Source organism: Balaenoptera physalus, assembly GCF_965194825.1.
Source record: "Balaenoptera physalus genome assembly, chromosome: 16".
NCBI classification, from domain to species: domain Eukaryota; kingdom Metazoa; phylum Chordata; class Mammalia; order Artiodactyla; family Balaenopteridae; genus Balaenoptera; species Balaenoptera physalus.
The window spans coordinates 83921941-83941422 of record NC_138898.1 but is presented as its reverse complement, the minus strand read 5'-3'; positions in this window follow the sequence as shown (position 1 = coordinate 83941422).

Sequence of the window (19482 nt, the reverse complement as noted above, 5' to 3'; positions counted from 1 at the left end):
TCAAGAAGTACAATCATAACCCAAGGGTGGGAGAGGAAGCAAGCACAGGTGAGCCCTTGAGTCCAAGGGGTGGGAGGAGGAACAAAGGAGACCCACAGAACAGCAGTTCTCAACCCTAGCAGGGCTTTAGAATCAGAATCTGACTTAAAATGCAGATTCCTGGGCCCTCCCCATACGTGATGACTCTGCTGGGATGGGGCCCAGAAATCTGCATTCTTGAAGAAGTTGCCCCAGTTGGCGCAGCCACTATGGAAAACTGTATGGAGCTTTCTCAAAAATGTAAAAACAGAACTGCCATACGATCCAGCAATTCTACTTCTGGGTATTTATCAGAAAGAAATGAAAACACTTACTTGAAAAGCTATTTGCACCCCAACGTTCATTGCAGCGTTATTTAAAACAGCCAAGACATGGAAGCAGCCTAAGTGTCCACTGGAGGATGAATGGATAAAGAAAAAAATACACACACACACATACACGCAGTGGAATGTTACTCAGCCATAAAAAAGAATGGAATCTTGCCATTTGCGACAACATGGATGGACCTTGAGGGCATTGTGCTGAGCGAAATAAGATAGACAGAGAAAGACAAATGCCATCTGATCTCATTTATATGTGGAATCTAAAACACAATAAAACAAAAAATCCCAGACTCATAGATACGGAGAACAGATCGGTGCTTGCCAGAGGCAGGGGCTAGGGGTTGGGCAAGATGGGTGAAGGGGGTCAAAGGTACAAATTTCCAGTTATAAGATGAATAAGCCCTGGAGATATATAACGTACAGCATGGTGACTGTAGTTAACAATACTGTATTGTATATTTGAAAGTTGCTAAGACAGTAGATCTTAAAAGTTCTGCTCACAAGAAAAAAAAATTTGTAACTCTGTGTGGTGATGGATGTTAACTTATTGTGGCAATCATTTCACAGTGTATACATATATCAAATTATTGTGTCGTACACCTAAAATGAATATGTTATACGTCAATTGTATCGCAATTAAAAAAAAAGTAGTCCAGGTGATTGTCACGGCCAGCCAGGTTGACAGACTTTATCTACCACTCTGGCAGACAAGGGACCGGGGAGGAGAGAGGGACCTTGGGCTTCATCTGGCACAGGAGGGCCAGTTGGGAAGTGCTGAGCTGGGTTAAGTGACTCAGGACCCCTGCTTGGGGGCAGGGGCAGCTGATGAGCAGAGTCTGGTCTCAGCCACCTCTCCTTCCAGGTGGCAGCTGGAGCGGCAAAATAATGTTGGGGTCATCATAAAGTCTTTTTTTTTAAATTGAGGTATAGTTTATGTACAATATTATATAAGTTTCAAGTGTACAACATAGTGATTCACTTTTTAAAGGTTATATTCCATTTATAGTTATTTTTAAAATGTTGGCTACATTCTCTGTCTTGTACAGTATGTCTTTGTAACTTATTTATTTTACACATAGTACTTTGTACCCCTTAATCCCCTACCCCTATATTTCCCCTCCCCCCTTCCCTCGTCCCACTAGTAATTACTAGTTTGTTCTCTATATCTGTGAATCTGTTTCTTTTTTGTTATATTCACTAGTTTGTTTTATTTTTAATTTATTTTTAATTTTTTATTGAAGTATAGTTGATGTACAATATTATATAAGTTACAGGTGTACAATACAGAAATTCACAAGTTTTAAAGGTTATACTCCATTTATAGTTATTATAAAATATTGGCCATATTCCCTGTGTTGTACAATATATCTTTGCAGCTTATTTTTGTTACACATAGTAGTTTGTACTCTTAATTCCCTATGCCTATATTGCACCTTTCCCTGTCCCTCTCCCCACTGGTAACCACTAGTTTGTTCTCTAAATCTGTGAGTCTGTTTCTCTTTTGTTATATTCACTAGTTTATTTTTTAGATTCCACATATAAGTGATATCATACAGTAATTATCTTTCTCTGACTTATTTCACTTAATATAATAACCCCAAGTCCTTCCATGTTGTTGTAAATGGCAAAATTTCATTCTTTTTATGGCTTAGTATTCCATTCCATTGTATGTGTGTGTGTATATATATATGTATATATATATTCCATTGTATATATATATATATATATATATATATATATATGTATCACATCTTCTTTGTCCATTCATCTGTTGATGGACACTTAGGTTGCTTCCATATCTTGGCTATTGTAAATAGTGCTGCCATGAACTTTGGTGTGCATGTATCTTTTCAAATTAGTGTTTTCTTTTTTTTTCGGCTCTATATCCAGGAGTGGAATTGCTGGGTTATATGGTAGTTCTATTTTTAGTTTTTTGAGAGACCTCCCTACTGTTTTCTGCAGTGGCTGCACCAATTTAAATTCCTACCAACAGTGTACAAGGGTTCCCTTTTCTCCACATCCTCACCAACATTTGTTATTTGTGTTCTTTTTGATGATAGCCATTCTGACAAATGTGAGGCGATATCTCATTGTGGTTATAATTTGCGTTTCTCTGATGATTAACAGTGTTGAACATTTTTTCATGTGCCTGTTAGCCATCTGTATGTCTTCTTTGGAAAAATGTCTGTTCAAGTCTTCTGCCCATTTTTTTTTTTTTTTAATAAGGTCCGCGCCTGCTTGTTGGCCAATTTTTTTTTTTAATTTATTTATTTTTTGGCTGTGTTGGGTCTTCGTTTCTGTGCGAGGGCTTTCTCTAGTTGCGGTGAGCGGGGGCCACTCTTCATCATGGTGCACGGACCTCTCACTATCGCGGCCTCTCTTGTTGCGGGGCACAGGCTCCAGACGCGCAGGCTCAGTAGTTGTGGCTCACGGGCCTAGTAGCTCCGCGGCATGTGGGATCCTCCCAGACCAGGGCTTGAACCCGTGTCCCCTGCATTGGCAGGCAGATTCTCAACCACTGCGCCACCAGGGAAGCCCTGCCCATTTTTTAATTGGGTTGTTTTTTTGATGTTGAATTGTATGCGCTGTTTATGTATTTTTGGATATTAACCCCTTATTGGTCATATCATTTGCAAATATTTTCTTCCATTCAATAAGTTGGCTTTTCAATTTGTTGATGGTTTCCTTTGCTGTGCAAAAGCTTTTAAGTTTAATTAGGTCCCATTTGTTTATTTTTGCTTTTATTTCCTTTGTTTTAGGAGACAGATCCAGAAAAATATTGCTATGATGTCAAAGAGTGTTCCGTTTATATTTTCTTCTAGGAGTTTTATGGTTTCTGGTCTTACATTTAGGTCTTTAACCCATTTTTAGTTTATTTTTGTATATGGTATTAGAGAATGTTGTAATTTTATTCTTTTACATGTAGCTCTCCAGTTTTCCCAGCACTACTTATTGAAGAGGCTGTCTTTTCTCCATTATATATTCTTGCCTCCTTTGTCATAGACTAATTAACCATAAGTATGTGGGCTGTCTGTTCTGTTCTGTTGATTTATGTGTCTGTTTTTATGCCAGAACCATACTGTTTTGATTACTGTCACTTTGTAGTAATGAAACAGGAGGGAAGGGGGCAGGGCACAACCTTTAAAAGAATGACATAGCCTGAGGACACAACATAAACTGATTAGAACGAAATAGGTTCAAGATGACGGATGAGTGGACTTCCACTAGACCTTGAGCCTCATTGTAACACATCAGCAAGCTAAATGACACACCCACAGGTGCCATGACAGTTCCTAGGCTGACCATAAAAGGTCCAAAAGTGGGTGGTGGCCCAATTCCTGGAAATCCCCACCCCTTCCCCCAAATATCTAGAATACTCCCCCAACTCATTAGGCTATGAAATTACCCACCCCTATAAAAACTGACAACCCCATACCCTGGTGCCTTTCTCACCTTCTGAGGTGGTCCACACTCTGTCTGTGGAGTGTGTTTCTCTCTAAATAAATCCACTTCTTACCCATCACTTTGTCTCTCACTGAATTCTTTCTGCGATGAGACATCAAGAACCTGAGCTTCATTAAGTCCTGAGACCAAGTGTGTGATCTCAGTTAAAAGACCATGGGTTCAAATCCCAATCTGGGTTTTGGCTGGGTTCAAGTCCCGGCACATGGGTTCAAGTCCCAATCTGAGTTGCACGGTTTCAATATAGTCTGAAGTCAGGGAGTGTGATTCCTCCAGCTCTGTTCTTTCTCAAGATTGTTTTGCCTATTCAGGGTCTTTTGTGTTTCCATACAAATTTTAAAACGATTTGTTCTAGTTTTGTGAAAAACGCCCTTGGTATTTTGATAGGGATTGCACTGAATCTATAGACTGCCAAGGGTAGTATGGTCATTTTAACAATGTTAATTCTTCCAAATCCACATCATAAAGTCTTATACTTGCTTAAAGCCTTCGAACTTTTCAGAGCTTCATCCCCTCCCTTCTCCTCCTCTCCCACTTCTCTTTCTTCTCCTCCTCCCTGGGTTTTCTCCTCTCTCCCACCAGCCAGTCTTCCTACTGGGTTCAGCAAGGCTCCACCCACCTATGGAGAGGACAACCATGTGACCATGCGAGTCCCTGCACAGCTGTCCCCCCGGTGATTGGTTCCCTCGGAGAGGCAACCTCTCTCTCCTTCCCCATTCCCACTTCTTTCTTGGAAACAGATGTGCTGGGAGAGGTTATTGGCAAGAGGCTTGTTTGGCAGAGGAAGATGTTTTGCTGTCAGAACTTCTGGACCCATTGCAGATCTAAGTCTCAACTCTTGCAAAGCTATTTGTTCCAAAGAATTCCACAGGCTTGTTTCTCCAAGGCCTTGTTAAAAGGCAGTTATCTGGGAATTCCTTGGCCACCCAGTGGTTAGGACTCTGCACTTCCACTGCCAGGGGCCCAGGTTCAATCCCTGGTCAGGGAATTAAGATCCTGCAAGCTGAGCCGGCCAAAGAAAAAATTTAAATCTAAATTCCCAGAATTACAGGCTTATCAGTTTCCAGGAAATCCCTTCAGAATATATGCAGCATTTGCTCTCCTAAAGCTGTGTGCCTGGGTCTTTCAACCCAACATTCCACCCAGGACACAGGCAAGACTCGGAGGAAAACGGCACTGCGAAATGACCCCAGATACCCTCCCCACCTCGACTCCTGACCAATCCCGTTTCTACTCTTGCTGCCCCTTCTTTTTTTTTTTTTTTTTTAATACATCTTTATTGGTGTATAATTGCTTCACAATGCTGTGTTAGTTTCTGTTGTACAACAAAGTGAATCAGCCATGTGTATACATGTATCACCATATCCCCTCCCTCTTGAGCCTCCCTCCCATCCTCCCTATCCCACCCCTCTAGGTCGTTGCAAAGCACCGAGCTGATCTCCCTGTGCTATGCTGCTGCTTCCCACTTTGCCAAGGGGAATAACCACTTTCAAGAAAGCTTTTTTTGGCCTCTACATTTCCTGATTCTAGAGAAAAAATATCTTGTGACTGGCTTTCCCTGGAAATCTCACCATTCTTCTCCTGGCTTTCTAAATTCAGAATAATGATAAGCCCTATGGAAAAAGCACTTCTTGTCAGGATGCTGTGGGTATGGCCCCATCGAGATATCACCCAGTGACCGCTTTCCAAGAGTCACCTGGAGAAACTTCTCTCGGGCCTCAGAATTGGGAAGAGCTGCACGAATCCCACGCAACCAGCGGTTCATTTTTATGGTTGTTTATGTTGTGAATCTTGGGACTGATTGCACTTTCCATTCTGTATTGGCTCATTGAAAGTTTGCCAGCCCTTGCAGCCTGACACCTGCACCTGCACCTTATCTATCCAGTGCTTATTAGTCCTTTGCTTTGATGTCCTGCTTAATTGCGGAGTCATTTGGCTCCAGGACAGAGCCTGAAGCAAGTTAACCTTAAGGCCCTTTCTCAGGGTAAGGGCCCAGGGGACAGGACCCTAAGACACTCAGAGGCACAAGGCACAGGCATAAGACAGACCTGGCTTTGAACCTTGGCTCTGTCACCTGCTAACTCTGTGACCTTGAACAAATCACTTCCCCTCTCTGAACCTCAGTTTCTTTGGATGAAAAGGAAGGATAAGAAAACCTCCCTCACAGAACTGCCATGAAGATAGATGGAGTAACTGGTAACAAACCAAAAAAGGTTTGTCTTTTTCCGATTCCTGGAAACATGTTTTCTTTTCTTGATTCCATCCTGCTTCTATTAGATCCAAACTAGGACATTTCCTACCTCCTGGAGGAGCTTCTCAGCCCTGGGGAAACCCCCCTAACACACTGTGCCTCCTTCTGGCCTCTCCCCCTCCCTGATCGAGGTCCCACTGCGACAGCAGGTGGGGGGTTCACGTCCATGTACTCAGCTTTGGTAAGGACGGGGCTGGGGTCTTGTCCACCATGCACCTCCAGAGCCTTTGACAGCGCCTGGGCCCCTGGTAAGAACTAAACAAACGTTTGTGCAATAAATGGGTTCCAGACTCTGTGCTGAAGGCTTGTGAAGACAAACAAGGAGGCTCCTTACTGGTCTTCCACGTCCCCCCTTGTCCCTCTCTAGTGCATCTTCCATACAACAGCCAGGGGAGTCTTTATAAATCCCTCCTCTAACCTTATCCCCTGCTTTAAACTCCTTAATATCTCCCCATAGTGTTTAGGATAAAGAGGAAAATGCTCGACCCATGCTCTGTACAGGAGGCAGTAGAATGCAGTCAGAGGGGATTCACCACGAGGTTCTGCAGCTTTGACCTCGGGCCCCTCACTTGCAGGGTCCCTTCGAGAGCCCTGCACCTCATTTGGTAGCATTGTGTCTTTTTTAAAAAAAAGAGGGCCACCAAATTGTATAAGCATTAGTTTCCACCAAACCCAGATCCGCCCCTAAGCCTGGAGGTGAAGAGCACGAGTTTTGGAGCCAGACTACCTGCATTCACATCGTGATTCAATTCAATCCATGGAGAGACACAGGTCACTGCCAAGGCTATGGCCGGGCAGGGAGAGAGCGGGATGAACAGGACCCAGGAGGCAGTCAGAGGGCCAGGAAGCTTGAAGATGCAGTCCACGGAGGTCAACCCCAAGCGCTGAGCAGGGCAGAGGAGGGTAGAGAATCACGCATGGCAGGGGCAGAGTGTGTGTGGGTGCACGCGTGTGCACGCACGTGCTCGCAAACACGCGTGCGTGCATGCAATTGGAGAATAAGCAGCACGCTGTCCTTCAGGGTTAAGTTGCAAAGGCCACTTTCTTTAAAGGAAGAGTTTCTGACTCCCTAGCCTGGTTCACATTCCCTTAGTCTACACTCTTAAAGCTCCCTGGGCTTCTCCATCCAGGTAGCATTAATAATCTATTGAGTAATTGTTTTCTGCTCAGTCTAGCCCCTCCACTAGAATATACACTCCCCGACAGCAAGGACGGTGTCTGCCTTGTTCACCTCTGGATCTCAGCATCTAGCATAGTGCAGAGATCACAAAAAATTTGTTGAATGAAAGAGTCAGTGATGAAACGAATGGAAAGAATTCACTGGCCAGGAAGGAGGGCAGATAAAAAGGCTAATGAGTGTGCAAGGGATAACGATGGTGTCTGTGATTCAACGCAGCACAGTGTTCTCTGGAAACCAGGGGAGGGCTACCCGGTCCAGCTTGGAATGGAGGATGGAGGAAAGCTTCTGTGAGTTGGTGACATAGGTCATAGGTACAGAGGGGTGAAGTCTTTGCAGACACAGAATGGGGCATTCTGCCCCCAGTGGAAGGATATTTGGTCCCTACCCATGAGTCCACATGTAGCAGATACTGGGGGTGCCCAACCCACATCCTTCAGCACCCACCCTCCCATTCTCACTGTTCCTTCTGTCCTCCATCAGCACACACCTGAGGTGCTCCACCTGAGGGCTCCCTCTTGACCCATGTGCAGGGCTGGCCCAAGTGCCCCCAGCCAGTGGCGATGGGTGGGAAGGCTGCAACTTCCTTGCCCTCAACTGCAAGGACTCTGGTTGTAATTCAGAGGTCTGACTGAGCCCCAGTTGCCTACAAGGGACATGCTTGATAAAGTGTCCTTTCTTTATCAGCTGCCCTCCCATCTCTGTCTCACTTCCCCACACCCCAGCTGGCATTTCCTGAAATTTCCACCCCAGTATGTTTGCACTCAAATTCTTGTCTCAGGATCTGCCTCTGGGAGAACCCAACCCTAGAAACAAGGAGGAGGGGAGAAGCCTTCACTGAAGCGTGAGGCTGTGTCACTCAGCTCAGGCTGCTGTGACAAAATACCACGGGCTGGGCAGCTTAAACAATAGACATTTATTTTCTCATGGTTCTAGAGGCTGGGAATCCAAGGTGTCAGCAGGATTGGTTTCTCTGAGGCCTCTCTCCTTGACTTGTAGACAGCTGTCTTCTCCCGGTGTCCTCATATCATCTTGTTTCTGTGCACGCACATCCCTGGTGTCTCCTCCACTTCTTATAAGGACACTAGTCCTATTGGATCAGGGCCCCAACCTTATGACCTCATTTGACCTTAACTACTTCTTTGAAGACCCTATCTCCAAGTGTAGTCACATTGGGGGTTAGGGCTTCAACATATGAATTTGAGGGGAACACAATTCAGTCCATAAAGAGGGGAACTAGGAAGAAGCAACTCAGCTGAGAAAGGAGGGCCTAGAGAGGCAGCCCTCTTTCCTTCAGAGAGGCTGCTGAAGCCCAGTGCCCATGACAACAGAACAGTAGGCCTGATTCTAAAAGAGTGTCTATAGCAGTGGAAATGCAGATGACATTTCAGAACTTGGGAACCACATGGGATGGGGGCTCTGAGAAATCCCTACATATGTGCTGGGAGCCCAGCCAGCAGGTTGGAAGGTAGGGGCAGAGGCTTCAGCCATAGGAAAGGGACTTGGAGGAACAGTGGGATCCAGGGCCACCAGTCTTGGGCTGGCATTAAGGACATACTCAAGGCCCTGGCCAGATGGGCCTGTTACACAAGTACCAAGGAGGAGGGGTTTCAGCAGAAGTCCACTTATAGACATGCTCCTTGGCTGAAGGGACCCAAATGTCTCATAAATACATAATTACTAACCATAAAGCGGGAAAGTTGATAAATTGGACTACATTGAAATTTGGAACTTATATTCATTAGAAGACAGCAATAAGAGAGTGAAAAAGCAATCTGCAGGCCCACAGAAGATTTTTGCAATACATCTGTACTAGGTTGAATCATACCCCTGCCCCAAATTCACATCTACTCAGAACCTCAGAATGTGACCTTATCTGGAAATAGGGGTTTTTGCAGATATAATTATTTAAGCTAAGAAGAGGTCTTAACTTGGACTCCTGGGGTGCCCCAGATCCAGGGACTATGGCAGCAAAGGCAAACTCTAGAGGACAAGCAGGAGTCTAGAAGTTGCAGTTGAGCCATGACTCTTGGAATGGACTCTGCCAGGTCGGGGAGAGTCAGGGTTTGGAAGAAGAAAGCAGAAACAGTGCAAACAAGATGCAGACTGATGTGACAGCCAGCCAGCACTTTTCTTTGAAATGAGGAACATTCTGAATACAAAAGAAAGAGGAGGAAGGAAGGGAAATGAGAAGGTCATGACTCTGATAAAACAGTTTCTTCATTGCATAGTGATCTGTTTTATTTGCAATATCATTTCCTTTCCCTTCACTAATTTATTGAAATATAATACATGAATCCTAAGGGTACAGCTCAATGAATTTTCACAAGGATAAAAGGGTCCACTAGCACCCAGATCAAGGAACAGAGCGTACCAGCCCCCTAGAGCTCCCCCTTGGACCTTCCTTTCTTCTAGTCACTATGCCCAAGGGGTAACCCTATTCTGACTTCCATCATTATAGGTTAGTTTTGCTTATTTGGTACTTTATATACATGGAACCCTACAATATTTCTCCAACATGTCTGGTTTCTTTTCCTCAGCATTAGGTCATGAGATACATCCACATGGTTTTGTGTAATTGTAGTTCATTCTCATTGTTGTACGGTATTGTATTACATCAACAAACCACAATTTATTTTCCATTCTATGTTGACAGATATTCAGGTAGTTTCCAGCTTGAGGCTATTACAAACAATGTCTTTTGGTGCACGTATGTACACTCTTCTGATGGGTATACACCTAGGAGTAGAATTGCTAGATTGTAGAATATATGTATGTTCAGTTTTAGTAACTACTGCCAAAAGTTTTCCACTCCCGCCAGCAGTATGTGAGTTTCCTATGTGCCATATTCTCATTGCCATTTAGTATTTTCCATCTTTTTCATTTTAGTCATTCTGGTGGGTGTGTAAGTAATATCACATTACAGTTTAAGTTTGCATTTCTCTGATGACTCATACAATCAAGCCCCTTTCCCTTCATCAATGGTGTTTCCTCTTCCATAAAATGTTTGAGTTTTGGCCACTTTTTTTCTATTGGGTTGTCCGTCTTTTTCTTGTTGATTTTTAGTGTTCCTTATATATTCTGAACTCTCGTCCTTTTACAGATAATATGTTGCGTTCATTTCTTAGGGCTTCTGAAACAAATGACCACAAACCGGGTGGCTTAAAACAACAGAAATTTATTCTCTCATGTTTCTGGAGGCTAGAAGTCCAAAATCAAGGTGTCAGGAGGGCCACACTCCCTCTGAAGGCTCTAGGGAAGGATCCTTTCTTGCTTCTTCTTATCTTTTGGAAGATCCTGGGCGTTCCTGGGCTTGTAGCTGCATCAATCCAAACTTTGCCTTTGTCCTCACGTGGGCTTCTTCCCTGTGTGTCCCTCTGCCTCTTCACGTGGCCTTCCTATAAGGACACCAGTCATTGGATTTAGAACTGACAGGGGAAAATACTCTCTGTTTCCTGTCTACTCACTACAGCACTCTACTCTCAATACTTCACTTCTGACCAGATGTGGGAGGGTTTTCCTCACACCCAGAAATTCTCAGACACCAGCTGAGTATCCTACAATTTAACTCAATTCTGATACTATCCACACGGAGATAGTGTCAGATCTCACAGGCTAAGGGCTCAGTCCCACAAGATTGGCCCCACTTCAGATGCCCATTGAAAGCCCAGGTTGCCACCTTGTAACTGAGCAGGACCCTATGGGTCCTTCCTGGGACAGACCCACCCCACCCCTATCCTCCGCCAGCCTCTCATTTGTAGAAAAACTTTAGCCTTCTAGGCCTTCCCTGAGTGCCAAAGAATAAATTTAATCAGAGAAATGAAAAAATGCAGAAAGAAAGGAAAACAGTCAAGCAAGACAAAATAATAACAGTTCAGCCATTAAACAAAGTCAAGGACTTTTAGTTCCTCCTCAAGGTCTAAAGATAATATTCTGAGCCATATCCTTTGAGCTATTTTGCAGATACTGAGACCCCCACCAGGTGGAAGAAGTTAACTGTATGCTGCCCACAAGCACATAGACCCCACACCTGTTGGAAGCAGAAGGACTAGCTGACCAGAGATTTATGGCTCAGATAATGTTCCAAACACAAGTGAGACATGACAGCTACTTGGAACCGTGTGATAGGGACAATCATCTCTGAAAATAGAAGATTACCCCCTCCTCAGCACATAGCCCCTTCCTCTTTTTCATATATAATCTCCGAGCAAAACCTGGGGAGCCGGGAGGTGGTTCTTTGGGACATGAGTCCTCCTTCTCCCCAGGATTGCCAGCTTCCTCAATAAAGCTATCTTTCCTTTTACCCAACACTTGTCTCTCAGTATTGGATTCTTGAGTGACGAGCAGCCGAACCTGAGTTTGGAAACACCTGTGCTTCTTACAGACCAACTACAGATCAGAGAGCTTCCCATGACCCCCTCCTTGGGATTAATAATTTATGGGAGTGGCTCACAGAACTCAGGAAAACTAGATTTACTTACTAGATTACCACTTTATTATAAAGGATACACCTCAGGAACAGCCCAGTGGAAGAGATACAAAAGGTAAATTATGGGAAGGGGCACAGATCTTCAGGCATGCCATCTTCCCAGCACCTCTACGCGTTCACCAACCCAGAAACTCTCCAAACCCTGTTCTTGGGGGATTTTTATGGAGACTTTATTGTGTAGGCATAATTCATTAAGTCATTGGCCACTGGGGATTAATTCAACCTCTAGCTTCTCTCCCTCCCTGGATATTGGAGAGTGGGGCTGACAGTTCCAACCCTGTAATCAATCACATGGTTGGTTCCCTTGGCAACCAGCCCCCATCCTCTGGCTATCTAGGGGGTTTTCCAAAATCACATCATTAACATAAACTCAGGTGTGGTTGAAAGGGGCTTTTTGTGAATAACGACACTCCTTTCACCTTTTTGCTCTGGAGCTGCTTCAAGAACTGAGGACAAAAGACCCAATACCAAATCAAAAGATGCTCCCATTCCTCTTATTGCTTAGAAAATTACAAGGGTTTTAGAAGCTGTGTGCCAGGAGATGTAGACTAAATATTTATTTATTATTATAAATCACAATATCACAAGAATCGCCTCACACTGGTCAGAATGGCCATTATCAAAAAATCTACAAACAATAGAAGCTGGAGAGGGTGTGGAGAAAAGGGAACCCTTTTGCACTGTTGGTGGGAATGTAAATTGATACAGCCACTGTGGAGAACAGTATGGAGGTTCCTCAAAAAACTAAAAATAGAACTACCATAAGACCCAGCAATCCCACTACTGGGCATATACCCTGAGAAAACCATAATTCAAAAAGAGTCATGTACCACAATGTTCATTGCAGCACTATTTACAATAGCCAGGACACGAAAACAACCTAAATGTCCAACAACAGATGAATGGATAAAGAAGATGTGGTACATACATACAATGGAGTATTACTCAACCATAAAAAGGAATGAAATTGGGTCATTTGTAGAGATGTGGATGGACCTAGAGTCTGTCATACAGAGTGATGTAAGCCAGAAAGAGAAAACCAAATATCGTATATTAATGCGTAAATGCGGAATCTAGAAAAATGGTACAGATGAACCTACATCCAGGGCAGGAATGGAGATGCAGATGTAGTGAATGGACATGTGGACACAGGGGGGGAAGGGGAGGGTGGGACGAATTGGGACATTAGGATTGACATATATACACTATCATCTGTAAAATAGATAGCTAGTGGGAACCTGCTATAAAGCACAGGAAGCTCAGCTTGGTGCTCTGTGACGACCTAGAGGGGTGGGATGGGGGTGGGGTGGGAGGGAGGGCCAAGAGGGAGAGGATATATGTATACATATAGCTGATTCTCTTCATTGCACAGCAGAAACTAACACAACATTGTAAAGCAATTATGCTCCAATAAAAAAAAGAAAACAATATCACAAGAGCCCACTCTAATCCGACATGATCGCCTCTTAACTAATTACAACTGCAAAGACCCTATTTTCCAATAAGGTCACATTCTGAAGTTCTGGGTTGACATGAATTTTGAAGGGGACACTGTTCAACCCAGTACAGATGTATTGCAAAAATCTCCCCCCTTGCAGATTGCTTTTCACTCTCTTATTGGTGTCTTCTAATGAATAAAAGTTCCAAATTCTAATATTGTCCAATTTATCGATGATTTATCAACCCCTTATGGTTAGTGTTTATTGTGTTCCATTTATGCAATATTTGGGTCCCCAACACACAGTAGCTGTTCATTAACATAGAAACTGGTGTGTGAAGGTGGCCTTCACATAGGATGGTGTGGGGCAAATTGAAGGCGTAGGGGAGCTTAGTGTAGAGAAGAGGACAGTTAGGGGGCAAACACTGTAATGGTCATAGCAGGTGTCATTGGGGCCCCGCCTATACCCCCTCATCATTCAACATCTGTGAGCCAAAGACTCCTCACTAGGGACACCTGCAACTCTGACAGAGGGCCTTTTCTCTGATCACAGAGCGCGCTCAGCTTGCTCATAGGACGAGCTGGGAGTGGAGCGTGGGACAGAGCCCTTAACCAAAGACATGCAGAGAACATCCCCGCTTCCTCACCCCGCAGTTGGGCCAACCCCGGCTTATTCTGCACCCGCTCCCAGAATCCCCCAGTAGAACCGAGCTTCAGCTGCCTGTGGCCGTAACCTGCTGACCACCTGCCCCACACTGGCACCCTCCCTCCCCCGCCTCGCTTCCCCCCTCCTTGACTGGTGTCTCCCGGAATCACCTCCCGCGTGAATTACTTGCACTGGAATCCTTAGCTCAGGGTCTGCTTTAGAGGAACCCAAACAAAAGCAATGACAATCAATTTCCTCACCTTCCAAAAGAAGAGGAGAAATGAGGCATTTTTGTATAGAACTGGGTCAAAAGGTAGAAACAAAAGAAGTAAAGATTTCAGCCAAATTGTAAAAAGAACTTAAAAGGACTTTGTCACAGGGAGAGCTGTGTTAGGTTGAGGAGTTCAGTGGTGAGTTCCCCATCACTCAGAGTGGTCAAAACAGGCTGGATGGCTCTGAGGGGGTGTTTTAAAGGGTTGGGCTAGGTGAGATGTAAGGTCCCAGCTAGCCCTGAAAAATTCTATAGTTCTAGATGGGTTTTTTAAAAAAGCTTAAATTCAAAATTTTAAAGCCAGGGGGCATATCAGGGGGTGAGAATGACCGAGCATGGGGTTATGAAACATGGATCTGAAAGTCCCCTGCTTCCCACTAGCTATCTATTTTACATTTGGTAGTGTATATATGTTCATGCCACTCTCTCACTTTGTCCCAGCTTACCCTTCCCCCTCCCAAGTCCATTCCTTGACAAGGATACAAGTCCTTGTATCCTCAAGTCCATTCTCTAGTAGGTCTGCGTCTTTATTCCCATCTTGCCCCTAGGTTCTTCAGGACCATTTTTTCCCCCCTAGATTCCATATATATGTGTTAGCATACGGTATTTGTTTTTCTATTTCTGACTTATACGCTCTGTATGACATGACAGACTCTAGGTCCATCCACCTCACTACAAATAACTCAATTTCGTTTCTTTTTATGGCTGAGTAATATTCCATTGTATATATGTGTCACATTTTCTTTATCCATTCATCTGTTGATGGACACTTAAGTTGCTTCCATGTCCTGGCTACTGTAAGTAGAGCTGCAATGAACATTGTGGTACATGACTCTTTTTGAATTATGGTTTTCTCAGGGTATATGCCCAGTAGTGGGATTGCTGGGTCATATGGTAGTTCTATTTTTAGTTTTTTAAGAAACCTCCATGCTGTTCTCCATAGTGGCTGTACAAATTTACATTCCCACGAACAGTGCAAGAGGGTTCCCTTTTCTCCACACCCTCTCCAGCATTTATTGTTTGTAGATTTTTTGATGATGGCCATTCTGACCAGTGTGAGATGATATCTCATTGTAGTTTGGATTTTCATTTCTCTAATGATTAATGATGTTGAGCATTCTTTCATGTGTTTGTTGGCAATCTGTATATTTTCTTTGGAGAAATGTCTATTTAGGTCTTCTGCCCATTTTGGGATTGGGTTGTTTTTTATTTTGATACTGAGCTGCATGGGCTGCTTGCAAATTTTGGAGATTAATTCTTTGTCAGTTGCTTCATTTGCAAATATTTTCTCCCATTCTGAGGGTTGTCTTTTCGTCTTGTTTATGGTTTCCTTTGCTGTGCAAAAGCTTTTAAGTTTCATGAGGTCCCATTTGTTTATTTTTGTTTTTATTTCCATTTCTCTAGGAGGTGGGTCAGAAAGGAACTTGCTGTGATTTATGTCATGGAGTGTTCTGCCTATGTTTTCCTCTAAGAGTTTTATAGTGTCTGGCCTTACATTTAGGGCTTTAATCCACTTTGAGTTTATTTTTGTGTATGGTGTTAGGGAGTGTTCTAATTTCATTCTTTTACATGTAGCTGTCCAGTTTTCCCAGCACCACTTATTGAAGAGGCTGTCTTTTCTCCATTGTATATCCTTGCCTCCTTTGTCATAGATTAGTTGACCAAAGGTGCATGGGTTTATCTCTGGGCTTTCTATCCTGTTCCACTGATCTATATTTCTGTTTTTGGGCCAGTACAATACTGTCTTGATTACTGTAGCTTTGTAGTATAGTCTGAAGTCAGGGAGCCTAATTCCTCCAGCTCCGTTTTTCTTTCTCAAGAGTGCTTTGGCTATTCAGGGTCTTTCGTGTTTCCATACAAATTGTGAGATTTTTTGCTCTAGTTCTGTGAAAAATGCCAGTGGTAGTTTGATGGGGATTGCATTGAATCTGTAGATAGCTTTGGGTAGTATAGTCATTTTCACAATATTGATTCTTCCAAGAACATGGTATATCTTTCCATCTGTTGGTATCATCTTTAATTTCTTTCATCAGTGTCTTATAATTTTCTGCATACAGGTCTTTTGTCTCCTTAGGTAGGTTTATTCCTAGATATTTTATTCTTTTTGTTGCAATGGTAAATGGGAGTGTTTTCTTAATTTCACTTTCAGATTTTTCATCATTAGTGTATAGGAATGCAAGAGATTTCTGTGCATTAATTTTGTATCCTGTTACTTTACCAAATTCATTGATTAGCTCTAGTAGTTTTCTGGTAGCATCTTTAGGACTCTCTATGTATAGTATCATGTCATCTGCAAACAGTGACAGCTTTACTTCTTCTTTTCCGATTTGGATTCCTTTTATTTCTTTTTCTTCTCTGATTGCTGTGGCTAAAACTTCCAAAACTATGTTGAATAATAGTGGTGAGAGTGGGCAACCTTGTCTTGTTTCTGATCTTAGTGGAAATGGTTTCAGTTTTTCACCATTGAGGACGATGTTGGCTGTGGGTTTGTCATATATGGCCTTTATTATGTTGAGGTAAGTTCCCCCATGCCTACTTTCTGGAGGGTTTTTATCATAAATGGGTGTTGAATTTTGTCGAAAGCTTTCTCTGCATCTACTGAGATGATCATATGGTTTTTATGCTTCAATTTGTTAATATGCTGTATCACATTGATTGATTTGCGTATATTGAAGAATCCTTGCATTCCTGGGATAAATCCCACTTGATCATGGTGTATGATCCTTTTAATGTGCTGTTGGATTCTGTTTGCTAGTATTTTGTTGAGGATTTTTGCATCTATGTTCATCAGTGATATTGGGCTGTAGTTTTCTTTCTTTGTGACATTTTTGTCTGGTTTTGGTATCAGGGTGATGGTGGCCTCGTAGAATGAGTTTGGGAGTGTTCCTCCCTCTGCTATATTTTGGAAGAGTTTGAGAAGGATAGGTGTTAGTTCTTCTCTAAATGTTTGTTAGAATTCGCCTGTGAAGCCATCTGGTCCTGGGCTTTTGTTTGTTGGAAGAATTTTTTTTTTTTAATTTTATTTTTATTTATTTATTTATTTTTGGCTGTGTTGGGTCTTTGTTTCTGTGCGAGGGCTTTCTCTAGTTGCGGCGAGCGGGGGCCACTCTTCATCGCGGTGCGCGGGCCTTTCACTGCCGCGGCCTCTGTTGTTGCAGGGCACAGGCTCCAGACGCGCAGGCTCAGTAGTTGTGGCTCACGGGCCCAGTTGCTCCGCAGCATGTGGGATCCTCCCAGACCAGGGCTCAAACTCGTGTCCCCTGCACTGGCAGGCAGACTCTCAACCACTGCGCCACCAGGGAAGCCCTGTTGGAAGATTTTTAAGCACAGTTTCAATTTCAGTGCTTGTGATTGGTCTGTTCATATTTTCTATTTCTTCCTGGTTCAGTCTTGGAAGGTTGTGCATTTCTACAAATTTGTCCATTTCTTCCAGGTTGTCCATTTTATTGGGATATACTTGCTTGTAGTAATCTCTCATGATCCTTTGTATTTCTGCAGTGTCAGTTGTTACTTCTCCTTTTTCATTTCTAATTCTATTGATTTGAGTCTTCTCCCTTTTTTTCTTGATGAGTCTGGCTAATGGTTTATCAATTTTGTTTATCTTCTCAAAGAACCAGCTATTAGTTTTACTGATCTTTTCTATAGTTTCCTTCATTTCTTTTTCATTTATTTCTGATCTGATCTTTATGATTTCTTTCCTCTGCTAACTTTGGGGTTTTTTTGTTCTTCTTTCTCTAATTGCTTTAGGTGTAAGGTTAGGTTGTTTATTTGAGATGTTTCTTGTTTCTTAAAGTAGGATTGTATCGCTATAAACTTCCCTTTTAGAACTGCTCTTGCTGCATCCCATAAGTATTGGGTTTTCATGTTCTTATTGTCATTTGTTTCTAGGTATTTTTTGATTTCCTCTTTGATTTCTTCAGTGATCTCTTGGTTATTAAGTAGTGTATTGTTTAGCCTCCATGTGTTTGTATTTTTTACAGATTTTTTCCTGTAATTGATATCTAGTCTCATAGCATTGTGGTCGGAAAAGATGCTTGATATGATCTCAATTTTCTTAAATTTACCAAGGCTTGATTTGTGACCCAAGATATGATCTATCTTGGAGAATGTTCCATGAGCACTTGAGAAGAAAGTGTATTCTGTTGTTTTTGAATGGAATGTCCTATAAATATCAATTAAGTCCATCTTGTTTAATGTATCATTTAAAGCTTGTGTTTTCTTATTTATTTTCATTTTGGATGACCTGTCCATTGGTGAAAGTGGGGTGTTAAAGTCCCCTACTATGATTGTGTTACTGTCAATTTCCCCTTTTATGGCTGTTAGTATTTGCCTTATGTATTGAGGTGCTCCTATGTTGGGTGCATAAATACTTACAATTGTTATATCTTCTTCTTGGATTGATCCCTTGATCGTTATGTAGTGTCCTTCTTTGTCTCTTGTAATAGTCTTTGTTTTAAAGTCTATTTTGTCTGATATGAGAATTGCTACTCCAGCTTTCTTTTGATTTCCACTTGCATGGAATATCTTTTTCCATCCCCTCACTTTCAGTCTGTATGTGTCCCTAGGTCTGAAGTGGGTCTCTTGTAGACAGCATATATACGGGTCTTGTTTTTGTATCCATTCAGCCAGTCTATGTCTTTTGGTTGGAGCATTTAATCCATTTACATTTAAGGTAATTATCGATATGTATGTTCCTATTACCATTTTCTTAATTGTTTTGGGTTTGTTATTGTAGGTCTTTTCCTTCTCTTGTGTTTCCTGCTTAGAGAAGTTCCTTTAGCATTTGTTGTAAAGCTGGTTTGGTGGTGCTGAATTCTGTTAGCTTTTGCTTGTCTGTAAAGGTTTTAATTTCTCTGTCAAATCTGAATGACATCCTTGCTGGGTAGAGTAATCTTAGTTGTGGGTTTTTCCCCTTCATCTCTTTAAACATGTCCTGCCACTCCCTTCTGACTTGCAGAGTTTCTGCTGAAAGATCAGCTGTTAACCTTATGGGGATTCCCTTGTATCTTATTTGTTGTTTTTCCCTTGCTGCTTTTAATATTTTTTCTTTGTATTTAATTTTTGATAGTTTGATTACTATGTGTATTGGAGTGTTTCTCCTTGGATTTATCCTGTATGGGACTCTCTGTGCTTCCTGGACTTGATTAACTATTTCCTTTCCCATATTAGGGAAGTTTTCGACTATAATCTCTTCAAATATTTTCTCAGTCCCTTTCTTTTTCTCTTCTTCTTCTGGGACACCTATAATTTGAATGTTGGTGTGTTTAATGTTGTCCCAGAGGTCTCTGAGACTGTCCTCAATTCTTCTCATTTTTTTTTCTTTATTCTGCTCTGCAGTAATTATTTCCACTATTTTATCCTCCAGGTCACTTATCCCTTCTTCTGC